Raw genomic sequence first — 20,368 nt, forward strand, 5'->3', positions numbered from 1 at the left:
CACACCGCCAGCCAAGCACCATTCCACGCACACCGCCAGCCAAGCTCCAGTCCACGCACACCACCAGACAAGCTCCAGTCCACGGACACCACCAGCCAAGCTCCAGTCCACGGACACCACCAGCCAAACACCACTCCGCACACACCACCAGTCCACACACACCGCCAGCCAAGTACCAGTCCACGCACACCGCCAGCCAAGCACCATTCCACGCACACCGCCAGCCAAGCACCATTCCACACACACCGCCAGCCAAGCACCATTCCACGCACACCACCAGCCACGCACCAGTCCACGCACACCGCCAGTCCATGCACACCGCCAGTCCACGCACACCGTCAGCCAAGCACCATTCCACGCACACCACCAACCAAGTGCCAGTCCACACACACCAACAGCCAAGCGCAAGCCTACACACCCCGCCATCACATTTAGGATTTTTTTAGAAAAAAATAAAAACACAAACAAATTGCAAATAGATACAAATCTTCTAACAGAAAATCAGCAACTAAATACATTGCACTAACACCAACCTTGAAACAGAATCATATTTTCCAAAGAATACAGACCAGGCAGTTCACTTTACCACTCATGAATGTTCCCAGAAATTTTTACGCGTGTGGTACGCTCTGAAACAAGCAGGGAGACACAGTGCAGGATGAGAGGGACAATCGGGGCAGTACATACAACTCTCCTTCCGCAAACCTCTTCGCCAACAGACTCTACATCTCCTACTGGGAAAATCTTTTGCGGGTGTGGGAGGAATGTGATCTGGAAAGTGGCGTTCTTTCAATCTAGCAACATCCTCCACCAGTCCAACTCTAGGAACACTTGCCTGTTCCACTACAACAAGGCTGCCTATTACAGACTCCTGAAACTTAGCAAAAGTCATCTTTGACTCAGGGCAAGAATCCTGAAACACAACAAAAGCATTAAACATTGCCAAGTGGAAAAGATGGATAGCCAACTTCTTGTACCAAATGTAAGCCTTACGAAGAGCAGCGTAAGGTTCCAACCTCTGATCTACTCTGTCAACACCACCCATGTGCCTATTATAGTCTAAAATGCACACAGGTTTGCGCACTTCAGCGACCTGACCCCAAACAGTCACAGGTGCAGTGCTTTCATCATGGATGGAAGTCAGCATGTAGACATCTCTCCTGTCTGTAAACTTCACAGCAAGAAGCTCCTGGCAACGCAACGCACTGCACTGTCCCCGCACAAGCTTTTGACAAACAAGTTCTTTCGGAAAACCTTTACGGTTACAGCGGATTGTGCCACAAGCAAAAGTGTCCACTTTGGCCAATTCCCTGAACAACCGCACACCAGTGTAGAAGTTATCTACATATAAATGGTGGCCTTTGTTAAAAAATCCTCTACCAAGTTCCCAAACAATTTTCTCAGTCACTCCAAAAGTGGACGGACAACCAGGGAGGTTAATCCTAGACTCCTTACCGGTGTACACCCTGAAATTAGAGACATATCCAGTCCTACTGTCACACAGCATATACAGCTTTATTCCATAGCGTGCCCTCTTACTAGGAATGTATTGCCTAAAAACCAAGCGGCCCTTGAACAACACCAAAGACTCATCCACTGCAATTTCTCTACCAGGGGCATAAATCTCAGAAAATCGATCAACAAAGTGATCAAGGACAGGCCTAATCTTAAAAAGACGGTCACAATCAGGGTGATCTCGTGGCAACGCTGAACCATTATCAACAAAGTGCATCATCCGAAGCAGAAGCAAATACCTGTCACGACTCATGACTGCCGGAAAAATAGACGTTGCCATCAAGGGACTGCTAGACCAATATGAAGCCAATGATGGCTTCCTTAGCAAGCCCATCAAAAAAGTTAAACCCAAGAACTTCTTCATCTCTTCAACATTTGTGGGAGTCCACCGGGTAGCTCTAGAGTGTGGCTTAAGACTGGCACTGTTGTCCCTCAAAAACTGTTCGGCATACAAATTAGTCTGCTCAACAATCTCTGCCAAAAACACATCGTCCATAAACAACTGAAAAAAATGTACAGGCAAAAAGTTCTCAGTATTCACTCTAGACCCTGGAACACCAGTAAACTCTGGAAATTCCGGCTGCACCATGCCAGGGGCAACCCAGAGGTCATCACTTTCAACAGGAAGCCTTGCAGCCCCAGCCTGCAGCCCAGATGCCTCTTGCCGCACTACACCAACGGGAAGCCTTGCAGCCCCAGCCTGCAGCCCAGATGCCTCTTGCCGCACTACACCAACGGGAAGCCTTGCAGCCCCAGCCTGCAGCCCAGATGTCTCTTGCCGCACTACACCAACGGGAAGCCTTGCAGCCGCAGGCTGCAGCCCAGATGCCTCTTGCCGCACTATCGGCACATCAGTCTCCTCCTCTAACACAGGCACTTCATCCGCACTAAGAGTATCTTCATCATCCGATGACCCCATACGGAGAGAAAACTCACTGCCAGAATCGTCCCCTGCCTCCTCTCCCTCAGAAGCAGAGTCAGTCTCTGAACCAATTTCAGAGGAAGACTCAAACAGCAAACCAACAACCTGCTGAGCAGTCATCCTGCGGCTAGCCATTATACTTACTAAGATAGAAGACTGCACAAACAAGTCAACAACAACCAACAATGTGCAAACCAAGTAAGTAAAGAAATGTGTACCTTTTATCACAAAGATCAATGTACTCAAAAACTATACAATCCAATTACAAGAGACAGCTGCACTCACCAGAAACAAACTCTGCAGTGACACAGCAAAGACCAACGATATCAAACTAGAAAGAAGAAAAAAAAACAAATTACTCACAAGACAACAAAATACACATCGAGCACCAATGCAAAAAGTTTTTGACACTCAAAAACCAAACATACTGCTATTATTACACCATTTGCAAAAAAAAACAGGCAGAGAAATCAAACACATTTACATTGTACAAAAAAACAGTCTCTTACCAAACTACACAAACAGCAGAACCACCAGTAACAAAACGTCAACGTGAAAAGAAGAAAAGCCTTCACCTAGAACAAAAAAGTAAACAAAAAAAAAACATTACAATTGGAAATCACAAAAAATATAACAATAAACATTATAACATGCCATGTCACTACCCAAATGGTCAATCGGGTTGTGTGCCAGGTGGGGCAGAAAACAGCAGGAAAAAAAAGGCTACTCAGTCCCGGGGCGGGTGAGCCAAATACATATAACAAATTGCACCCTGGAAGCGAGGGGTCACTTCTATTTCTAATTGAACTAATTCCCTGGTGTCTAGTGGGCTTTTCTGCCCCCAATGGGAGCAGAAACGGCAAAAAAATAAAACCGATCTGCCCCCAGAGGGGGCAGAAAAGTCTTCAAAAAATTTAGGGGCCCAAGTAAGCGACCCTTGCCCAAGGGGTCGCTTCCTACAATAATATTTATATCCCTGGTGTCTAGTGGGCTTTTCTGCCCCCCCCCGGGAGCAGAAACGGACAGAAAGACGACCAATCTGCCCCCAGGGGGGGCAGAAAAGTCTTCTAAATAATTAGGCCGCAAAGGAAGCGACCCTTGCCCAAGGGGTCGCTTCCTACATAAAGAAAAAGACATCCCTGGTGTCTAGTGGGCTTTTCTGCCCCCCCTGGGGGCAGAAACGGGCAGAAAGACGACCGATCTGCCCCCAGGGGGGGCAGAAAAGTCTTCTAATTATTTTGCCACCCTAGGAAGCGACCCTTGCCCAAGGGGTCACTTCCTACATAACATAAAAGACATCCCTGGTGTCTAGTGGGCTTTTCTGCCCCCCCTGGGGGCATAAACGGGCAGAAAGAAGACCGATCTGCCCCCAGGGTGGGCAGAAAAGTCTTCGAATTATTTGGCCCCCCAAGGAAGCGACCCTTGCCTAAGGGGTCACTTCCTACATAACATAAACGACATCCCTGGTGTCTAGTGGGCTTTTCTGCCCCCCCTGGGGGCAGAAACGGGCAGAAAGCGGACCGATCTGCCCCCAGGGGGGGCAGAAAAGACTTCGAAAAATTTTGCACCCCAAGGAAGCGACCCTTGCCTAAGGGGTCGCTTCCCAAATTCCAAGAAACAAATCCCTGGTGTCTAGTGGGGCATCCCTACTCCACGATCGCGACGCTGTGCGCGATCGTGGAGCAGGAATGCCCTGTATTGAGACATCAGGGGACAGGAAATACTCTTTCCTCTCCCCTGATGCCTCAATACAAAAGAAATCACCCCCGCGGCCCCCACCGGACAAGGGAACCTACCTGCTGCTGCCTTGGACGCGCTGGAAGAAATGGATTCCAGCGCGTCCAACGCTTCCTGATGACGCCGGCGCGCGCTGTGCGCGCTGACGTCATCAGAAAGCGTGGGGGGGCTCGGGGGTGGCAGCGGAAGCTCTTCCGCTGCCACCCCCGTAAGTGGGGGCACGATCGATGCACAAAGGGGGGAGCGCCAGCGCTTCCCCCAGGGGCTGTCCTCATGACGGAACGGTTCCGTCATGAGCACAGCCCAACCGATGCTCATGACGGAACCGTTCCGTCATGAGCATCGAAGGGGTTAAATAATGGTTTGTCTACCCACTTCACCTGAGCTGAATCTTCCTTTCATAGGCGACAATCAGAAATACGTCCCCTGTGACTACTGACTTTAATGTCATTTCCCTTGTCATGCAAATGTAGCACGTAACAACACATGCTTTTACCACGCAGTACATAACAACGCGGTCGTTGAAAAACGTCTTGCGTTACAACGACCGCATTGTTATCACGCGTGCCTTTACATCGCAAGACGTTTTTCAACGACTTGTGCTAGGTGGCGCGCTGGACTTAGGAATAGTATAAATTACTATTCCTACTCCAGTTAGCGCACCAGCAGGTAAGGTGTTGGATTTAAGATCCGACACATTCCCTGGTGTTGCACGCCACCTACCGCAAGTCGTTGAAACGTCTTGCGATGTAAAGGCAAGCGTGGTAACAACGCCGTCGTTGTAACTATTGCGTTGTTATGTAGCTGTGTGGTATTGTCAGCGTTCTAAACGTTGTTTCCCTTGCCGGTCCGTGCTGCCAGACTGCTTTGAGCTGGACGGCTGTGAGCTCGACTGCATTGAGGCATGTGAAAAACTTCAAAGAGGCCTCAACGAAACCATTGGAGTAACATGCATATCAGTAGTTGCCATTCCCCATTAGGCTGACATTATGGTGTGGTGAGTTGGTTCTTTCATTTTCTCCGTGATGTGCATTCAATTTGCACCTGGTGGCTTATTCTTTATCATATAGTATTGTTGGCGCCACCCGCTTTGGTGACGTGGTGGCTGAAGCCATCATTTCTTTTCTGCAACATGCTTTCAGCATGCAACACCATTTTAGTCTTGTCTGATTAGTGCAGCTGCCATTTTACATTGGGATCAGTTCTATTGGGGCCTGTATCTCCCATTGTGTGCTATCTTTATATGTCTGTTTTGCTATTTTGTCGAATGTAGCTATTTTTGTTCAGGATCAGCTACACAATATTGTAAAGTTCTGCAGTGCCACCATTTTGAGTTGGATGGCACCATTTTTGTTCATGATTGGCTACACAGTATTGTAAACTCGTGCAGTGCCGCCATTTAGAGTTGGTGAATACACGATATGTATAAACCATTCCAGCTCTAGCATCCAGGACAGGAAATTTTATTCTTCTTCCTTTTGGAATATTGATCAAATTTGAACAATGGATGGCATTTCTGCTCCTGATCAATTTTTAGTGGAGCTTGGCACACCTCCTTTACTCAGGTTTTGATGAAAGGGGGCTTTTGAAGCCTATTTGGATGCAATTGATGGGATTGATAACACCCCACAAGCCCACATACGTGTGCAAGATACAGTCAGATATGTGGTGAACTGGATGACGGCCAACTCACTTAAGGTTAGCCCAGATAAAATGGAAGTATTGGCCATTACTACGGGCAGCAACCCGTGATCCGACCAATTCTGGCCACCGGAGCTGGGAGACACACCGTCTCCAGCCCCAGTGGTAAAAAGCCTGGGTATTAAAATAAAGGCCAAACTTTCACTGACCAACCACGTGTCCACCGTGATCGGGACCTGCGTGGGCCTGCTGAGGCAGTTAAGGAAACTATCACCCCTCCTTTCATTTTTCACCATGTGGACGGTGGTGTCCACATCTATCATGTCATGACTCGATTATGGCAATGCACTTTACATTGGGCTACTGGATAAGTTGCTAGGCAAACTACAGATTGTTCATGAATGTTGCAGCCAGGCTGATCTTCAAGCTCCCCAGATGCACACGAGCCACTCCCCTGCTGCAAAAACTTCACTGGCTCCATGTCAAATAGAGGGCTAGATTTAAGGGCCTTTGTATCGCCCATAGGGCCGTTTATGGACAAGCCCCAAGATACATCAGAGCGACTGGAGAAATACGTCCCCGGCCGTACCATACGGTCATCCGTGGGATGCCAGCTAGCCTGCCCACGGTTTAACCACACAACTAAAGCCTTCTCTGTCCTCATCGCGCAACTTTGGAATAAGTTGCCGGGCCACCTCTGGTTCGAAAAAGCCCTTCTCCCATACACGAAGAAAGTGAAGACCCTCCTCTTCACTGAGGCCGGGGCATAACACAGACTGATCAAGGGTTAACATTCACTCTTGGGGGCTGTGGCTACTCTCTCTCAGCGCTTAGAGACCTGCCGATATTAACCCCTTCGATGCTCATGACGGAGCGGTTCCGTCATGAGCATCGGTTGGGCTGTGCTTATGACGGAACCGCTCCGTCATGAGCACAGCCCCTGGGGGAATCGCTGGCGCTCCCCCCCTGGGGCATCGATCCTGCCACCACAGAGGGGGATGGCAGCAGAAGAGTTTCCGCTGCCACCCCGAGCCCCCCTTTGCTTCCCCATGATGTCAGCGCGCACAGCGCGCGCCGACGTCATCATGAAGCGTTGGACGCGCTGGAATTCATTTCTTCCAGCGCGTCCAACGGAGAAGGTAAGTTTTTCGCTCCGCTGTGGTGCGGGGGGGGAATTGGGATGCCTTGAGGCATCGGGGAGAGGAAAGAGTATTTCCTCTCCCCTGATGTCTCAATGCTGGGCATTCCTGCTTCACGATTGCGCACCGCGTCGCGATCGTGGAGCAGGGATGCCCCCACTAGACACCAGGGATGTCTTTGTTATGGTAGGAAGCGACCCCTTGGGCAAGGGTCGCTTCCTGGGGCCCCATTTTTGTTGGAAGACTTTTCTGCCCCCTCTGGGGGCAGATCGGTTTGATTTTGTTACCGTTTCCGCTCCCAGGGGGGGCAGAAAAGCCCACTAGACACCAGGGATGTCTTTGTTGTGGTAGGAAGTGACCCCTTGGGCAAGGGTCGCTTCCTGGGGCCCCATTTTCGTTGAAAGACTTTTCTGCCCCCCAGGGGGCAGATCGGTCTTTTTTGTAGCCGTTTCTGCTCCCAGGGTGGGCAGAAAAGCCCACTAGACACCAGGGATGTGTTTTTTTGAGTAAAGGAAGCGGCCCCTTGGGCAAGGGCCGCTTCCTGGGGGCCCAAATACTTTTCAAGACTTTCTGCCCCCCCCTGGGGGCAGATCGGTTTGATTTTGTTGCCGTTTCCGCTCCCAGGGGGGGGGGCAGAAAAGCCCACTAGACACCAGGGATGTCTTTGTTGCGTGAAGGAAGCGACCCCTTGGGCAAGGGTCGCTTCCAGGGGCCCAATAATGTTCTTAAGACTTTTCGCCCCCCCCCCCCCTGGGGGCAGATCGGTTTGATTTTGTTGCCGTTTCCGCTCCCAGGGGGGGGCAGAAAAGCCCACTAGACACCAGGGATGTCTTTGTTGCGTGAAGGAAGCGACCCCTTGGGCAAGGGTCGCTTCCTGGGGGCCCAAATATTTTTCAAGACTTTTCTGCCCCCCCTGGGGGCAGATCGGTCTTTTGTGTAGCCGTTTCTGGTCCAAGGGGGGCAGAAGAGCCCACTAGACACCAGGGATGTTATTTTTTTGCGTAAAGGAAGCGACCCCTTGGGCAAGGGTCGCTTCCTGGGGGCCCAAATTTTTATTAAGACTTTTTTGCCCCCCCTGGGGGCAGATCGGTCTTTTGTGTAGCCGTTTCTGGTCCCAGGGGGGCAGAAAAGCCCACTAGACACCAGGGAATTAGTTTAAATAAAAATGGAAGTGACCCCTTGGGCAAGAGTTGCTTCCAGGGTGCAATTTTTTATAATATGTATTTGGCCCACCCGCCCCGGGACAGAGTAGCCTTTTTTTTTTTTCTGCTGTTTTCTGCCCCACCTGGCACACAACCCGATTGACCATTTGGGTAGTAACATAGCATGTTATAATGTTTATTGTTATATTTTTTGTGAATTGCAATTGCAATGTTTTTTTTTTACTTTTTTGTTCTAAGTGAAGGCTTTTGCTCTTTCCAGTTTGCCGTTTCGTTACTGGTGGTTCTGCTGTTTGTGTAGTTTGGTAAGAGACTTTTTTTTGTACAATGTAAATGTGTTTGATTTCTCTGCATGAATTTTTTTTGCAAATGGTGTAATAATAGCAGTATGTTTGGTTTTTGAGTGTCAAAAACTGTTTGCATTTGTGCTCGATGTGTATTTTGTTGTCTTGGGAGTAATTTTTTTTTTTTCTTCTTTCTAGTTGGATATCGTTGGTTTTTGCTGTGTCACTACAGAGTAGGTTCTGGTGAGTGTAGCTGTCTCTTGTAATTGAATTCTATAGTTTTTGAGTACATTGATCTTTGTGATAAAGGTACACATTTCTTTACTTACTTGGTTTGCACATTGTTGGTTGTTGTTGACTTGTTTGTGCAGTCTTCTATCTTAGTAAGTATAATGGCTAGCCGCAGGAATACTGCTCAGCAGGTTGTTGGTTTGCTTTTTGAGTCTTCCTCTGACCATGGTTCAGAGACTGACTCTGCATCTGAGGCAGAAGAGGCGAGGGACGATTCTGGCAGTGAGTTTTCTCTCCATATGGAGTCATCGGATGATGAAGATACTCTTAGTGCGGATGAAGTGCCTGTGTTAGAGGAGGAGACTGATGTGCCGATAGTGCGGCAATAGGCATCTGGGCTGAAGCCTGGGGCTGCAAGGCTTCACGTTGGTGTAGTGCGGCAAGAGGCTTCTGGGCTGCAGCCTGCGGCTGCAAGGCTTCCCGTTGGTGTAGTGCGGCAAGAGGCATCTGGGCTGCAGGCTGGGGCTGCAAGGCTTCCCTTTGAAAGTGATGACCTCTGGGTTGCCCCTGGCATGGTGCAGCCAGCATTGCCAGACTTTACTGGTGTTCCAGGGTGTAGAGTGAATACTGAAAACTTTTTGCAGATACATTTTTTTCAGTTGTTTATGGACGATGTGTTTTTGGCAGAGATTGTTGAGCAGACTAATTTGTATGCCGAATAGTTTTTGAGGGACAACAGTGCCAGTCTTAAGCCACACTCTAGAGCTACCCGGTGGACTCCCACAAATCTTGAAGAGATGAAGAAGTTCTTGGGTTTAACTTTGTTGATGGGCTTGCTAAGGAAGCCATCAATGTCTTCATATTGGTCCACTAGTCCCTTGATGGCAACTGCTATTTTTCCGGCAGTCATGACTCGTGACAGGTATTTGCTTCTGCTTCGGATGATGCATTTTGTTGATAATGGTTTAGCGATGCCACGAGATCACCCTGAGTGTGACCGTCTTTTTAAGATTAGGCCTGTCCTTGATCACTTTGTTGATCGATTTTCTGAGATCTATGCTCCTGGGAAAGAAATTGCAGTGGATGAGTCTTTGGTGTTGTTCAAGGGCCGCTTGGTTTTTAGGCAATACATTCCTAGTAAGAGGGCACGCTATGGAATTAAGCTGTATATGCTGTGTGACAGTAGGACTGGATATGTCTCTAATTTCAGGGTGTTCACCGGTAAGGAATCCAGGATTAACCCCCCTGGTTGTCCGTCAACTTTTGGAGTGACTGAGAAAATTGTTTGGGATCTTGGTAGGGGATTTTTTAACAAAGGCCACCATTTATATGTAGATAACTTCTACACTGGTGTGCGGTTGTTCAGGGAATTGGCCAAAGTGGACACTGTTGCTTGTGGCACAATCCGCTCTAACCGTAAAGGTTTCACAAAAGAACTTGTTTGTCAAAAGCTTGTGCGGGGACAGTGCAGTGCATTGCGTTGCGAGGAGCTTCTTGCTGTGAAGTTTTCAGACAGGAGAGATGTCTACATGCTGACTACCATCCATGATGAAAGCACTGCACCTGTGACTGTTTGGGGTCAGGTCGCTGAAGCGCACAAACCTGTGTGCATTTTAGACTATAATAGGCACATGGGTGGTGTTGACAGAGTAGATCAGAGGTGGGAACCTTACGCTGCTCTTCGTAAGGCTTACATTTGGTACAAGAAGTTGGCTATCCATCTTTTCCACTTGGCAATCTTTAATGCTTTTGTTGTGTTCCAGGATTCTTGCCCTGACTTTTGCTAAGTTTCAGGAGTCTGTAATAGGCAGCCTTGTTGTAGTGGAACAGGCAAGTGTTCCTAGAGTAGGAGTGGTGGAGGATGTTGCTAGATTGAGAGATCGCCACTTTCCTGATCACATTCCTCCCACACCGTCAAAAGATTTTCCCAGTAGGAGATGTAGAGTCTGTTGGCGAAGAGGTATGCGGAAGGAGATTCGTATGTACTGCCCCGACTGTCCTTCTAAACCTGGGCTGTGTGTCCCTGCTTGTTTTAGAGCGTACCACACGCAAAAGTATTTTTGGGAGCATTCATGAGTGGTAAAGTGAACTGCCTGTTCTGTATTCTTTGGAAAATTTGATTCTGTTTCAAGGTTGGCGTTAGTGCAGTGTATTTAGTTGCTGATTTTGTGTTTGTAGATTTGTATCTATTTGCGATTTGCTTGTGTTTTTATTTTTTTCTAAAAAAATCCTAAATGTGATGGCGGTGTGTGTAGGCTGGAGCTTGGCTGTTGGTGTGTGTGGACGGGCACTTGATTGGTGGTGTGCGTGGAATGGTGCTTGGCTGGCGGTGTGCGTGGACTGGTACTTGGCTGGCGGTGTGTGTGGACTGGTGGTGTGCGTGGACTGGTGCTTGGCTGGTGGTGTGCGTGGACTGGAGCTTGGCTGGCGGTGTGCGTGGAATGGTGCTTGGCTGGCCGTGTGCGTGGACTGGCGGTGTGCGTGGACTGGTGCTTGGCTGGTGGTGTGCGTGGACTGGAGCTTGGCTGGCGGTGTGCGTGGAATGGTGCTTGGCTGGCGGTGTGCGTGGACTGGTACTTGGCTGGCGGTGTGCGTGGACTGGTGGTGTGTGCGGACTGGTGCTTGGCTGGTGGTGTCCGTGGACTGGAGCTTGGCTGGTGGTGTGCGTGGATTGGCGATTGGCTGGTGGTGTGCCTGGACTGGCGATTGGCTGGCGGTGTGCCTGGACTGGCGCTTGGCTAGCGGTGTGCGTGGACTGGTGTTTGGCTAGCGGTGTGCGTGGACTGGCGCTCTGCTAGCAGTGTGTGTGGACTGGCGCTCGGCTGGCTGTGTGAGAGTAGTGACTTTCTGCTGGTCACTACACACACTGCTAGCTGAGTGCCACTCCACACAATCCATCAGCCTGTGTAGTTGCTGTGTCAGGATTGTGGGCGTGTGAAAGTGATGGGCCCTTGAATAGCGCTGTGTGCTGGTGTGAGTTTTGTTATGTGATGGGCCCGCGGCTGGCGGTGTGAATGGTTTTGTATGTCTCACACGTATGAAAGGAGTATGAATGGCCTGTAAAGAGGTCGGTGCCTTGTCGTGGCTTTACAGCTCACGAGCTGTGAGTCAATGGTTCAGTTTCTCTCCCTTTCAATTATTAACAGTGCATTTCATTTTTGTGAAATCACTTGCTAATACAATTGTATATACTGAACCATCACTCACCCTCGTGCCAAATCCAACCAGTATGTGTGTGTGCTTGAGGATTAGATGGCTGTGCAGTAATATTTGTCTTTCTGAAGCAGGGTGTACCTTGTCCCTTTTTGTGAATTTTGTAATGTGTTGCTTTTGTGTTTGGTGGTGTGAATGGTCTTGTTTGTATCACGTATGAAAGGTGTGCGAATGGCCTGTAAAGTGGTTGGTGCCTTGACGTGGCTTTACAGCTCACGAGCTGCGAGTCATTGGTTTGGTTTTTTGTGTATTTAATTATTGACAGTGCATTTCATTTTTGTGAAATCTCTTGTTATTAAAATTTAATACACTGAACCATGACTTGCCCTCTTGCCAAATCCAACCAGTATGTGTGTGTGTTTGAGGAATAGATGGTTGTGCAGGAATCTTTGTCTTTAGTTTCTCTGCCAAGGTGTACTTTACATGTAAGAATTACCCACCAACTGTAGATATTGTTGAAAACCCATGGGAGTTCATGGTGATGTCTCTCTTGTGAATTCAAAAAGTTTTTTTATCCCCAATGTCCTGCAAACCTCAAAATGTCTGCCACATTTTCATTGCAATATTGTTCCAAAATTCTCACGCTGTAGAAACAAACCAATAATTATGGTTTTGCGATAGGCCATTTTGATCTCGCCTCACTACGTTTTGGGCCCTTGCCTGCCGCGGGTACTTGGGCCTCCCACAAAAGTGAGGCACCATTTTTACCGGGAGACCTGGGGGAACGCTGGGTGGTGAAAAATTTGTGTGTGCCTGGTGATGCCACAACTTTCCCACACCAACATGTGTGAAAAAAGTGATTTTTCAGCTAAAATTGAGGTTTGCAGGGGATTCTGGGTAAGGAAACGTTGGGGGATCCACACAAGCCATACCTCCCTGGAAGCCGCCGGGTGTCTAGTTTTCAGAAATGTGTGGGTTTGGTAGGTTTCCCTAGATGGCCGCCGAGCACCGGGCCAAAAACCCAAGTGACCCTCCTTGCAAAACCAGGTGGTTTTGCGATAGGCCATTTTGATGTCGCTTCACTACGTTTTGGGCCCTTGCCAGCCGCGGGTACTTGGGACTCCCACACAAATGAGGCACCATTTTTACCGGGAGACCTGGGGGAACACTGGGTGGTGGAAAATTTGTGTGAGCCCGGTGATGCCACAACTTTCCCACACCAAAATGTGTGAAAAAAGGGATTTTTTTCAGCTAAAATTGAGGTTTGCAGGGGATTCTGGGTAAGGAAACGTTGGGGGATCCAGGCAAGCCATACCTCCCTGGAAGCCGCCGGGTGTCTAGTTTTCAGAAATGTATGGGTTTGGTAGGTTTCCCTAGATGGCTGCCGAGCACCGGGCCAAAAACCCAAGTGACCCCCTTGCAAAACCAGATGGTTTTGCGATAGGCCATTTTGATGTCGCCTCACTACGTTTTGGGCCCTTGCCTGCCGCGGGTACTTGGGCCTCCCACACAAGTCAGGCACCATTTTTACCAGGAGACCTGGGGGAATGCTGGGTGGTGGAAAATTTGTGTGAGCCCGGTGATGCCACAACTTTCCCACACCAAAATGTGTGAAAAAAGTGATTTTTTCAGCTAAAATTGAGGTTTGCAGGGGATTCTGGGTAAGAAAACATTGGGGGATCCATGCAAGCCATACCTCTCTGGAAGCCGCCGGGTGTCTAGTTTTCATAAATGCATGGGTTAGGTAGATTTCCCTAGATGGCCGCCGAGCACCGGGTCAAAAACCCAAGTGACCCCCCTTGCAAAACCAGGTGGTTTTGCGATAGGCCATTTTGATGTCGCCTCACTACGTTTTGGGCCCTTGCCTGCTGCGGGTACTTGGGCCTCCCACATAAGTGAGGCACCATTGTTACTGGGAGACCTGGGGGAACGCTGGGTGGTGGTAAATTTGTGTGAGCCCGGTGATGCCACAACTTTCCCACACCAAAATGTGTGAAAAAAGTGATTTTTTCAGCTAAAATTTAGGTTTGCAGCGGATTCTGGGTAAGGAAACGTTGGGGGATCCACACAAGCCATACCTCCCTGGAAGTAGCCAGGTGTCTAGTTTTCAGAAATGTATGGGTTTGGTAGGTTTCCCTATGTGCCGGCAGAACGAGGGTTCAGCTAGTCACTTTGCCAAAAAAGGGTCATTTTTCACTGCAAAATTGAGGTGTGACCACGTTGCGTTTTGCGCCGTTTCCTGTCACGGGCACTAGGCCGACCCGCACAAGTGAGGTACCATTTTTCTCGTAGGACTTTGGGGAATGCGGGGTGGGTGGAAATTTGTGGATCCACGCAGATTCCAGAACTTTCCATCACAGAAATGTGGGGAAAATGTGTTTTTTTTGTCAATTTTTTACGTTTGCAAGGGATTCTGGGTAACAGACCATGGTGGGAGGCACTCAAGTCACCCCATCCTGGATTCCCCTGGGTGTCTAGTTTTCAAAAATATATAGGTTTGCTAGGTTTCCCTAGGTGCCGGCAGGGCTAGGGTTCAAAAACTATAGCTAGGCACTTTGCCAAAAAAGGTTCATTTTTCACTGCAAAATTGAGGTGTGACCACGTTGCATTTTGCGCCGTTTCCTGTCGCTGGCACTAGGCCTACCCGCACAAGTGAGGTACCATTTTTCTCGTAGGACTTTGGGGAACGCTGGGTGGGTGGAAATTTGTGGATCCATGCAGATTCCAGAACTTTCCATCACAGAAATGTGGGGAAAATGTGTTTTTTTGGTCAATTTTTTACGTTTGCAAGTGATTCTGGGTAACAGACCATGGTAGGAGGCAGTCAAGTCACCCCATCCTGGATTCCCCTGGGTGTCTAGTTTTCAAAAATATATAGGTTTGCTGGGTTTCCCTAGGTGCCGGCAGGGCTAGGGTTCAAAAACTACAGCTAGGGACTTTGCAAAAAAAAGGGTCATTTTTCACTGCAAAATTGAGGTGTGACCACGTTGCGTTTTGCGCCGTTTCCTGTCGCGGGCACTAGGCCGACCCGCACAAATGAGGTATCATTTTTCTCGTAGGACTTTGGGGAACGCGGGGTGGGTGGAAATTTGTGGATCCACGCTGATTCCAGAACTTTCCATCACAGAAATGTGGGGAAAATGTGTTTTTTTTGTCAATTTTTTACGTTTGCAAGGGATTCTGGGTAACAGACCGTGGTGGGAGGCACTCAAGTCATCCCATCCTGGATTCCCCTGGGTGTCTAGTTTTCAAAAATATATAGGTTTGCTAGGCTTCCCTAGGTGCCGGCAGGGCTAGGGTTCAAAAACTACAGCTAGGCACTTTGCAAAAAAAGGGTCATTTTTCACTGCAAAATTGAGGTGTGACCACGTTGCGTTTTGCGCCGTTTCCTGTCACGGACACTAGGCCGACCCGCACAAGTGAGGTACCATTTTTCTCGTAGGACTTTGAGGAACGTGGGGTGGGTGGAAATTTGTGGATCCACGAAGATTCCAGAACTTTCCATCACAGAATTGTGGGGAAAATGTGTTTTTTTGTCAATTTTTAGGTTTGCAAGGGATTCTGGGTAACAGATCATGGTGGGACACAGACAAGTCACCCCATCCTGGATTCCCCTGGGTGTCTAGTTTTCAAAAATGTATAGGTTTGCTAGGTTTCCTTAGGTGCCGGCAGAGCTAGGGTTCAAAAACTACAGCTAGACTCTTAGCAAAAAAATGTGTACATTTTCAGTGTGAAAATGTGGTGTGTTCACCTTAGGTTTTGAGCCACTTCCTGTCGTGGGCACTATGCCTACCCACACAAGTGAGATAGCATTTTTATCGGGAGACTTAGGGTAGTTCAGATTTGTAAAGCAACAGTTATTACCTATTGATTTTTGATGCATTTCTCCCTTCCAAATGAAAGACATTGTGTAAAAAAAAAGTAATTTTGAAAAATGACCAATAATTGTCATGTATTCCAAATTTCGAAAATGTGCAAATATGCACTGTTTATAAACTCTGTAATTTGTTCCCATTTCAGAAATACATAGGTGTCTTTCATACCAATTTTTCCATGTATAAATTTCACACAATAATTGCTATATACCCAGAACAAACATTTAAACCATTTCAAAATGCTGCTCAGTTTTTTACTCTGGGTTCGTTGGGCTCTTGGTGAAACTACAAGTCCTATATATCCCCACAACCAGGAAGGTCCAGCGGATGTAACGGTACATTGATTTCAAAGAGATGTCATAATTAGAAGAAGTTACAGGTGAAAACATTGACACAAAAGGCTGCTTTTTTCAACACATTTTTTATTTTTCCTATATTTAACTGTTAGTTTCTATAAAGAAACCTTGATGGATCTACACAAATGATCCCTTGCTGAATTCAGAATTTTGTCTACTTTTCAAAAATGTATAGCTTTCCAGGATCCATTATTGCTTTTCTACCCATTTCTACCATTATCTGGAAGGAGGTTGAAAGCACAAAAAAATTGCAAAAATAGTGTATGTCCCAGAAAAATGTCAAAACTGTGTAAAAAATGTTGGATTTCTGACAAAAATCTGTCATTCTCTAAAAGCTGGAGAAATGGTGATTTCAGCCCCATAAACCCTTTTTTGATATCATTTGCAGAGAAAAACCCAGACGCTTTCATTTGCAGCCACTTTTCCCCATTTTTCACAAAAAAAAAAATGTTGCTGTATTTTGACTAATTTCTGGGAACCATCTAGGAGAATGCACAAACCCTGGGTACCTTTAGAATCCGCATGATGTTGGAAGAAAAGGACGCAAATTTGGCGTGGATACCTAATGTGGTCAAAAAGTTACAGGGGCCTAAGCGCGCACTACCCCAAATAGCCCAAAAAAGGCTTAGCACAGGAGGGGGAAAGGCCTAGCAGCGAAGGGGTTAAGCGCTCTACAAATCGCAATTAACATAACATAACATATATTTACCAATAAAACAGAAAAAGCTCTTTTAATACACAAATTAGGCGCAGAAGGTAAATCAGTGTTAAAAACGTTGCCGGTACTAGAAGTAAAATCTCTTATAGATCAAGAAGGTTCATCAGGTGAAATTGGAGCTGAGGACATAGTCGATGAATATGGCACAGTAATCCGAACATTGGATTAAAAAAATTTATAATCTAAAAATATGGTTTTAGAGAGGCATAGGATTCAACAACCCAATGAGTCCATCGATGATTTTGTGTCAGCTATGAGGAAATTAGCAGTTACATGTAATAATCGTGAGCTGAAGGACACAATTATCAGTGATCAACTAATTGAAAAAAATGTAAGCAAGAAAATTTAAGAGAGGTTTTAACTGCTTTAAGTATTTCTAGATTAACTGAAACTGCTAATGTGTATTTTAAAGAGTTGTCAGCTCCTGCAGATTCTGCTGTTGAGAAGGTTTTCAATCTAGTTAACACAAATGAAGATTGGAAAGACATGAAGAAATCATGCAAAAACTGCTTAGGTTACCTTTGTCCTTAAGGTGTGATCTGCACAAAGAATTAGACAAGTTGTGTAAACTCGATGTTATTATGATGATTGAGGGGTTAGAGTGGTTAACTCCTGTTCTGGTGTGCAAGGGTGACAATTCTTTATAGTTATGTGTGGAGTTATGTAATCTAAATCTGAATACTTGGGTTGATAATGAGCCATTGCCCAGCATATCAGAAATGTGTGTATTTTAGAAAATGCCTCTGTATTTACCACATTAGACATGTCAGCAGCATATTATCAGGTGGTACTGAGTGATAAGTCAAGACAGCTCACCTCATTTATTACACTTGAGGAAGCGTACTGTTACAAGGGTATGTCTTTTAGTTTGGCATCAGCCTACATTGTATTTCAGAGGTTAATAGGGGAGTTATTCAAGGACATCAAGTGAGTACTATATTTTCAAGATGATATTCTGTTGTATGGCTGTGATGTTTGTGAACATAATGACAGACTGATGTTTGTATTGCATATCTTACTGGAAAGAGTTTTTACCACTCATTTTGAGAAGTGTAAGTTCAAAATGTAAGAGGGTAACTATTTTAGGCATTACATATCAAAGAATGGTGTGGAATCTAGGAAAGGTGTGGTGTATGAATTGGGTAATGAATGTCAAGAGGCATTTGGCAAAATAAGCATAAACATTGTAAAGACTGAACCATTGAAACTCTTTGATTCAGGAGATATGAGCATCATTGTGACTGATGCCAGCAATTTTGGATTTGGGACTATTCTTTTGAAGAGAAGGAAAGACGCTAGGGAAGAGGTGGTTGCTTTTGCATCTAATGCACTTCAGGGTGCTGAGGCAACATACTCTACTATAGACAAAGAAGCCATGGCTCTATGGTGGGGGAAGCATCATTTTGGGATTTATGCTTGGGTGGGCCATTTATTTTATTGATGGACCATAAACCCTTGATCAAATTCTTCAGCACTGAAGAGGCTGGTAAGGCTACTCCAAGAAAAGCAAAACACAATTTAGTTTGAAAGAATATAAGAAAGAATATGTTCCGGGTAAGAAGAATACTGTAGCAGATTTTCTATCCAGGATGCCTTTATGTGAGAAGAATAAATTCTGACATGATGATGGTGAGAAGATGTGCATGACTAATCAGTTTAATAGAGTGCTGCAAGGCACTCTTGACAAGCATGTTTGGATGGATTGTTTGGAAAAGGATTGTGTTACCAAGCAAGTTATGTTGTGGGTTTCATGTGGCTTGCCAAATTTAAAAAAAACTGTATGAGGATGCCATGCCTTATGCACAGATAGTATCTGAATCAATTTGTGATGAAGCTTATTATACAGATCAGGATGATCAGATCAGGATGATTGGTGCTATGCAGTGACATGAGGGAAAAACGGAAAAGTGAGGGAATGAGGGAAAACGTGTTGAAATTAGCTCATGAAGGTCAAGTAGGGTTCGGGTTACAAAGTGTACAGTGCAGGAGGATTTTTGGTGGCCAGGGTTGGACACAGCAGCTGAGAGTTTCAAGAGAGTTTGGGAGTTGTATTGTAAGTGACAAATCAGAGGTGATCAAGGCAACACCAGATATTCTCATTAAAACGCCCATGGTGCCTCGCTCTAAACTGGCTTGGACATCACTGGTCCCATTAACCCCTTCGCCGCGGCGGGAATTCCGCCGCGGCGCGGGGGGGTGCGGGGGGGCAGCGCGGCGGGCCTGTGCTCATGACGGAGCCGCTCCGTCATGAGCCACAGTTGAGCTGTGCTCATGACGGAACGGTTCCGTCATGACTCCGCCCATTTGCGTTGTCGCCCCGCACAGGCGGGGAAACAGCGCCGCGCAGGCGGAGCGGCCGCCGACAGGATTGCCATGACGGAACCGTTCCGTCATGAGCACACGGCAACCGTGGCTCATGACGGAACGGTTCCGTCATGAGCAGGGAAGGGGTTAAGGTTTTAGGTCAAAGTTCTAAATATGCCACTGTGCTAATGGATTACATGAAAAATAGCCAGAAATTATTTTTGTGTACAATGTTAACACCTCTACAGTAATTCAGTGTTTTTAACATGTGTTTATGAGAGGAGATTATCCCAATCAAATAATTACATATAATGTTACACAATTGGTTTTGGAAGAAAAGAGAATGTTCCTGGAAATGCACAGTACTGCGCATGTCAAGATTTCTGTGTACCATCCTAGGAGTAATTGTTTGGTCAAGCGTTTCAACCATACAATGAAAAATAAGTTACAGTTAGCTTTAGTGAACAAACTAAATTGGAGAGCAGTTGTGGATGATATGGTATTGGCATATCTAATGTTAGCACTGGTGTGCCACCATTTGTACTCTTGAGGGGCCTTGTATCTGGGTGCAAAGTGATCAGGGAGTGGATTGGTCATTCCACTGTTGATCCTCCATGTTTGTCCAGGGTGGTTGACGGAAGAGAGAGTACAGAAAGAATATAAAGGATATGATGGTGAATAAAGGGCGAAGGATGATGACATGCCGAGAGTTGGTTATTGGGTCAAAGTTCAGAAACCTGGACAGGTTTAGAAAGAAGATCAATCAAAATTTCCATCACCTGTGCAAATAGTCAGGGTCTCAGCTAATATGGGGCACAATAACAATGGTTAAGTATGGAACAAGGATAGGATTGGTATCATTCCACTTCACAAAGTGGAGTTTGTACGATCTAGGTTGAGAGACGTGGAAGAAGAGGCTAATATTGCCACATCTGTACTCTGCTGTGTACATCCTGGTAATGCCAGGTGGTTGCCTGAGCATTACAAAGACTTTGTGATAGGTTAAGTTTTAATATGCCTTGTATCTATTACCTTTATTTGTGTGCAAAGGATTATAAATCTAGTTTAACAAAGCAATGCAGCGAATCTCGAGTTGTCTCATTATCTGTTGTCTTTTATATATATTTTGTTTTGTCCCTTTATGTGGTTGTTATGTTGCATCATATTTTACGCTCATAGAATGTTTTGACTCGCCTGCTTGTTTTTAGTGGATATATTGTATGCACTCATCCTACGTTCTTATGTTTTGTAGTTCTTGTTCAATTTATTAAGGGGCAAGGAGTGTTGTATCTGACATCGAGCTCCATCATGAGGTCAGTAAGGTGGAATATTG

At 46.5% G+C, this 20,368-nt stretch overlaps 1 protein-coding gene across 1 annotated transcript in view; it reads right to left on the reverse strand.

The window, feature by feature from the left end:
• Window positions 1–20,368, reverse strand: part of TMPRSS7 (transmembrane serine protease 7) — a 559,080-nt gene that overhangs the window by 416,865 nt on the left and 121,847 nt on the right. The gene's annotated exons all lie outside the window — the stretch shown is intronic.

The sequence above is a fragment of the Triturus cristatus genome, chromosome 8 (genome assembly GCF_964204655.1).
Source record: "Triturus cristatus chromosome 8, aTriCri1.1, whole genome shotgun sequence".
NCBI classification, from domain to species: Eukaryota; Metazoa; Chordata; class Amphibia; order Caudata; family Salamandridae; genus Triturus; species Triturus cristatus.